Source organism: Crinia signifera, chromosome 4, assembly GCF_055691185.1.
Source record: "Crinia signifera chromosome 4, ASM5569118v1, whole genome shotgun sequence".
Lineage (NCBI taxonomy): Eukaryota > Metazoa > Chordata > Amphibia > Anura > Myobatrachidae > Crinia > Crinia signifera.
The window spans coordinates 9235276-9241892 of record NC_139220.1 but is presented as its reverse complement, the minus strand read 5'-3'; the positions used below and the strand labels follow the sequence as shown (position 1 = coordinate 9241892).

General features: G+C 52.3%; 1 protein-coding gene across 10 annotated transcripts in view; it reads left to right on the top strand.

The window, feature by feature from the left end:
• Positions 1-6617, top strand: part of IQSEC3 (IQ motif and Sec7 domain ArfGEF 3) — a 58784-nt gene that overhangs the window by 18081 nt on the left and 34086 nt on the right. The gene's annotated exons all lie outside the window — the stretch shown is intronic.

The following is a 6617-nucleotide window of genomic DNA, read 5'->3' as shown; positions in this document are numbered from 1 at the left end:
TCTGCTCTTCCCTCACGTCTCCTCTGCATGAAATTAAACTTGATTTTTCATCTGTATCATGTAATTAACCTGGAAAAAGCTTCAGTAATGAAGCATTAAGAATCCTCCTGAGGCTTTTAGGTAAAACACCTGGTGGAGAGTGAGCAATCCGGCATGAACTGCGCGAGAGACAGCCCACGTGTGATACGCGAGCATCTAGCGGGACAGCGAGAGTGGGGTCTGTGGAGAGAGAGGCCAAACCACTGTGGGCCTAATTCAGTTTGGCTTGCTATGCAGCGGTCGGTTGCTGTCTAGCGAGACCATAAACGCCAACCTGCCGAATGGTCATCCAGATGTAAATAAATCCCGCAATCTTACCGATTTATCGCTCTACACTGTGAATATCAGCATTGCATACATCGCTGCCCCCGCCCCCCCCCTGTGTTCACCAGTAGCTTTGTGCCTTAAATCCTCTGCGCTACACCTGAGCGGCGGCAGAGGCTTACGGCTAAGTACCGCACTATACCACCACCTGAGTCCTGCTGCACACAATCCCTCTGAGCTCGGTTAAACAGGAAAGTATTGGAGGTAATGAGAGAAAGATGAGTGCGTTTAATTGGCTAAAACTGGAAGGTACGGAAAACTCATTATGCAAATTCCAGGAATGCAGCAAAATATGTAACACGGAACTGGGGTTAGAATACGGCTGAAGATGACGAAGGGATTGCTAAAGATACCATGTCTAATCTCCACACGTATATAAACAGCGAGAAACGGGAACCGGCATTAAGGCGCCACTTAGGGATAACATAGGAGGCGTCCTGCAATGTGTTCTGGAGTTTGGGATACTGTTCCCCGTCCAATAACAGTCTGGTGCATCCGCTGGGCGATCTGGGTTACGGCGATCTGGGTTACAGCGATCTGTAAGTACATGGGCGCAGAAGACGCGGTCATGTGACTGGCGTACAATCAGGCTGTGATCAGGTTACTTTGGTGGGTTTACCTTTCCTCTTTCTGTTCAGTCTCAGGGAGGTACAAGGGACCGGGTCGCAGGGACTTGCATTGTCCCTGTTCAGTGCGCAGTGGGCGGGGCACAGTGACACCATTCACCACAGTTTGCAACCATAAGAGCCTACTAGAACACAGGTCCTCAGGACCCCACACAGTTCATGTTTTTTCAGGTCACCTGTGGATGTGTAAAATGTGACGTTGATGCACAGCTCACGTGCCAGGTGACCTGGAAAACATGGCCTGCGTGGGGTGCTGATGACAGAGCACACACGGGAAGATCTCACGTGGGTAATCGTAACTGCAAATAAGAAAAGGAAGAAATTACATTTGGCATGCAGGGAAAATACTGGACTCCCCTCATTCTGACAGAGCTGGGACTTGTAGTACTTACAGCTCAAGCGCCACATTTTGCCTCTCCCTCTTCCTTCCTTTTCCCTCTCCCTCTCTCTCCTCCCTCCCTTTCCTTCTCCACTCTATCCCAGGCCCTCTCCATCTCTTCCTCTCTCTCTCTCCTGTCTCTCTTCTCCCTCTCCCCTTTTATTTAATTTCTCTCTTCCTCCACTCATTTCCTCTCGCCACTCTCTTCCTCCTCTCTCCCCTCTCTTCCTCCCCCCCACCTCCGCCATCTCCCCACTCCCCTCACCTCCTCTCTTCCCTATTTCCTTTCTCCCCTCTTCTCTACCTTCTCTTCTCCCTTCCCCTCTCCTTTTCTTTCTCCTCTCCCCCCTCTCTTCTTCCCCTCACCTCCTCTCTCCCCTATTCCCCCCACCTCCCCTCTCCCCTATTCCCCCACCCTCCCCTCTCCCCTCTCCCCTATTCCCCCCACCTCCCTCCCCCAATTCCCCTCACCTCCTCTCTCCCCTATTCCCCTCACCTCCTCTCTCCCCTATTCCCCTCACCTCCTCTCTCCCCTATTTCCCCCCACCTCCTCTCTCCCCTATTCCCCTCACCTCCTCTCTCCCCTATTCCCCTCACCTCCTCTGTCCCCTATTCCCCTCACCTCCCCTCTCCCCTATTCCTCCCCCCACCTCCCCTCTCCCTATTCCCCTCACCTCCTCTCTCCCCTATCCCCCCACCTCCTCTCTCCCCTATTCCCCCCACCTCCTCTCTCCCCTATTCCCCTCACCTCCTCTCTCCCTATTCCCCTCACCTCCTCTCTCCCCCTATTCCCCTCACCTCCTCTCCTCCCCTATTCCCCCCACCTCCTCTCTCCCCTATTCCCCCCACCTCCTCTCTCCCCTATTCCCCCTCACCTCCTCTCTCCCCTATTCCCCTCACCTCCTCTCTCCCCTATTCCCCTCACCTCCTCTCTCCCCTATTCCCCTCACTCCTCTCTCCCTATTCCCCCCACCTCCTCTCTCCCCTATTCCCCCCACCTCCTCTCTCCCCTATTCCCCCCACCTCCTCTCTCCCCTATTCCCCCCATTCCCCTCACCTCTCTCTCCCCTATTCCCCTCACCTCCTCTCTCCCCTATTCCCCTCACCTCCTCTCTCCCCTATTTCCCCCCTACCTCCTCTCTCCCTTCTCTTCTCCCCTTCCCTCTTCTTTGCCCCTCCCTCCTCTTATACTCTCTCACCTCTCTCTCCACCCCGTTCCCCCTCCTCTCTCACTTTCATCTGTGTGCCCCTATTTTGACTCCAGGAAAAAGGTGGTCCTAGAGAGCCCTATACGTTTCTACATGTTTTCTATTGCTATAGAATAGAAATGGAAGCCGCCCTTTCAGTCCTCGCTTCTGCTAGAGGGACTGTCACTCACAGAATGGGGGGGACATGTTTCGTGTCGGATGCAACATCAAAATATTTGTAATTACAAACTGCAGACACCTGTAATGAATAATTTAAAGCATCTGACAGTAATGTCTCCAGCGTTCGCATTCAATAATATAGTTCTATTAAAGACATGGAACCGTGTCTCGGCTTTGTGCTTCCACACCTCCAATACGTTGTATACTACCTTTCCCCAAAGCAGGGAACCTTTCTGTAGCATAGTGCAGGACCCTGCTGCGGGTATACATGTACATTTACCTCTGTTTCCTATATCCTCATAGATGCTATGGCCTTATTTTAAACTAAACATAAATATACATTATTCTTGACTGGCATTTTGGTGACTGGTAACTGGTTTGTGCATTCTGATGATGGGACACTAGAGGGCGCTGTCCTGTTGCTGCATGAGCTGTATGGGACATTGTCTGACTGTATTAGTGCTTTCTGATGATGGGGCACTAGAGGCGCTGTCCTGTTTGCTGCATGAGCTGGATGGGACATTGTCTGACTGTATTAGTGCATTCTGATGGTAGGGCACTAGGGGGCGCTGTACCGTTGCTGCATGAGCTGGATGGAACATTGTCTGACTGTTAGTGCATTCTGATGATGGGACACTAGGGGGCGCTGTCCCGTTGCTGCATGAGCTGGATGGGACATTGTCTGACTGTATTAGTGCATTCTGATGATGGGACACTAGAGGGGGCTGTCCTGTTGCTGGATGGGACATTGTCTGACTGTATTAGTGCATTCTGATGGTGGGACACTAGGGGGCGCTGTCCCGTTGCTGCCTGAGCTGGATGGGACATTGTCTGACTGTATTAGTGCATTCCTGGTGATGGGACACTAGGGGGCGCTGTCCTGTTGCTGCCTGAGCTGGATGGGACGTTGTCTGACTGTATTAGTGCATTCTGTTGATGGGGACACTAGGGGGGCTGTACCGTTGCTGCATGAGCTGGATGGGACAATGTCTGACTGTATTCGTGTATTCTGGTGATGGGACACTAGAGGGCGCTGTCCTGTTGCTGGATGAGCTGGATGGGACATTGTCTGACTGTATTAGTACATTCTGATGGTGCACTAGGGGGCGCTGTCCCGTTGCTGCCTGAGGTGGACGGGACATTGTCTGACTGTATTAGTGCATTCTGATGATGGGACACTAGAGGGTGCTGTCCTATTGCTGCCTGAGCTGGATGGGAAATTGTCTGACTGTATTAGTGCATTCTGGTGATGGGACACTAGGGGGCGCTGTACCGTTGCTGCATGAGCTGGATGGGACATTGTCTGACTGTATTAGTGCATTCTGGTGATGGGACACTAGGGGGCGCTGTCCTGTTGCTGGATGGGACGTTGTCTGACTGTATTAGTGCATTCTGGTGATGGGACACTAGGGGGCGCTGTACCGTTGCTGCATGAGCTGGATGGGACATTGTCTGACTGTATTAGTGCATTCTGATGATGGGACACTAGAGGGCGCTGTCCCGTTGCTGCCTGAGGTGGACGGGACATTGTCTGACTGTATTAGTGCATTCTGGTGATGGGACACTAGGGGGCGCTGTACCGTTGCTGCATGAGCTGGATGGGACATTGTCTGACTGTATTAGTGCATTCTGATGATGGGACACTAGAGGGCGCTGTCCCGTTGCTGCCTGAGGTGGACGGGACATTGTCCTGACTGTATTAGTGCATTCTGATGATGGGACACTAGGGGGCGCTGTACCGTTGCTGCATGAGCTGGATGGGACATTGTCTAACTGTATTAGTGCATTCTGATGATGGGACACTAGGGGGCGCTGTTCCGTTGCTGCATGAGCTGGATGGAACATTGTCTGACTGTATTAGTGCATTCTGATGATGGGACACTAGAGGGCGCTGTCCTGTTGCTGCCTGAGCTGGATGGGACATTGTCTGACTGTATTAGTACATTCTGATGATGGGGCACTAGGGGGCACTGTACCGTTGCTGCATGTGCTGGATGGGACAATGTCTGACTGTATTAGTGCATTCTGATGATGGGACACTAGAGGGCGCTGTCCCGTTGCTGCCTGAGGTGGACGGGACATTGTCTGACTGTATTAGTGCATTCTGATGATGGGACACTAGAGGGTGCTGTCCTGTTGCTGCATGAGCTGGATGGGACATTGTCTAACTGTATTAGTGCATTCTGATGATGGGACACTAGAGGGCGCTGTGCTGTTGCTGCATGAGCTGGATGGGACATTGTCTGACTGTATTAGTGCATTCTGATGATGGGACACTAGAGGGCGCTGTCCTGTTGCTGCATGAGCTGGATGGGACATTGTCTGACTGTATTAGTACATTCTGATGATGGGACACTAGGGGGCGCTGTACCGTTGCTGCATGAGCTGGATGGGACATTGTCTGACTGTATTAGTACATTCTGATGATGGGACACTAGGGGGCGCTGTACCGTTGCTGCATGAGCTGGATGGGACAATGTCTGACTGTATTAGTGCATTCTGATGATGGGACACTAGGGGGCGCTGTACCGTTGCTGCATGAGCTGGATGGGACAATGTCTGACTGTATTAGTGCATTCTGATGATGGGACACTAGGGGGCGCTGTACCGTTGCTGCATGAGCTGGATGGGACAATGTCTGACTGTATTAGTGCATTCTGATGATGGGACACTAGGGGGCGCTGTACCGTTGCCGCATGAGCTGGATGGGACAATGTCTGACTGTATAAAGTTTGCTTTCTGCAATGAGATTCATTTCTTGTATTTTCTGCTCCCATTCGGGAATATCTCTTCTTACTTACCTGTATCCCCTCCTCCGCCTGCTGAATAATCTCTATAGCAGTACCGGGTCTATACCCCATGGAGATGACAGGCCCAGCGCTTGCCGTGACAAACAACAGCATGTTTAGTGGTTGCTGCATTCTCAGGACAGATGCCTGTTTTTATTTCTTTTTGTTCCTGCTTTCTGCTGTAAATCCCCCTAACACGCTGCTGTTTGTCATTGCACAGGCCCAGACAGTGACGTTACCCACTCCGGACCCCCAATCCCAGGGAGGCATCATACCGGCCCATCTCCTCCCAGGGGTGTGAGCGCAGCATCGTGTCAAGGTGTCCCACAGGCCCCATCCCCGGATCAGGACCCCTTGCAGAGCTTGTCACGCCGTCACCACCGCCACCACATAATAAGAGACACAACACAGCCATACGGCGCAGAGCATTCCTATTGGAGCGGTCGCAATAGTCTGCTGGCGTGAACGCTGTGTCACTGGCTGAAACTTTCAAATATAAAAAGTATCGGTTTTACAAAAACTGTTGCAGAAGGTGGGGGGAGGGGGGGGGGGGTGTTGTCCTGTGGACTCAACCAACAGTCATGAAAATCCAGCTTGTCGGAACCGAGTGTTGGTTCGGGTCACAGTGTGGCTTCCGCCGGCCGCTGTGTCGGTGATGGCCTCACACAGATCAGTGACTGAATAACCTCAGGGATGTGTAGACTCAGGTTGTATTCAAATCTGTAACCCTCTGATTCTGCCTGGGGTGCGACACCGACCTGGGGTGCTACACCGACCTGGGGTGCTACACCGACCTGGGGTGCTACACCGACCTGGGGTGCTAAATAAACCTGGGGTGTTACTCCGACCTGGGGTGCTACACCGACCTGGGGTGTTACATAAACCTGGGGTGCTACACCGACCTGGGGTGTTACATAAACCTGGGGTGCTACACAGTACAGTACAAAGCTGACACTAACCAAAGGTTTCGATATACATGCAGATAGCTCACACTGGGGGTCATTCTGGTCTGTTCCCATGGACCAGAACATTCGGACGGGAACCGATGGTGAGTGTATGCGCAGGGTCATCTCTGCACATGTGAATACGCCGC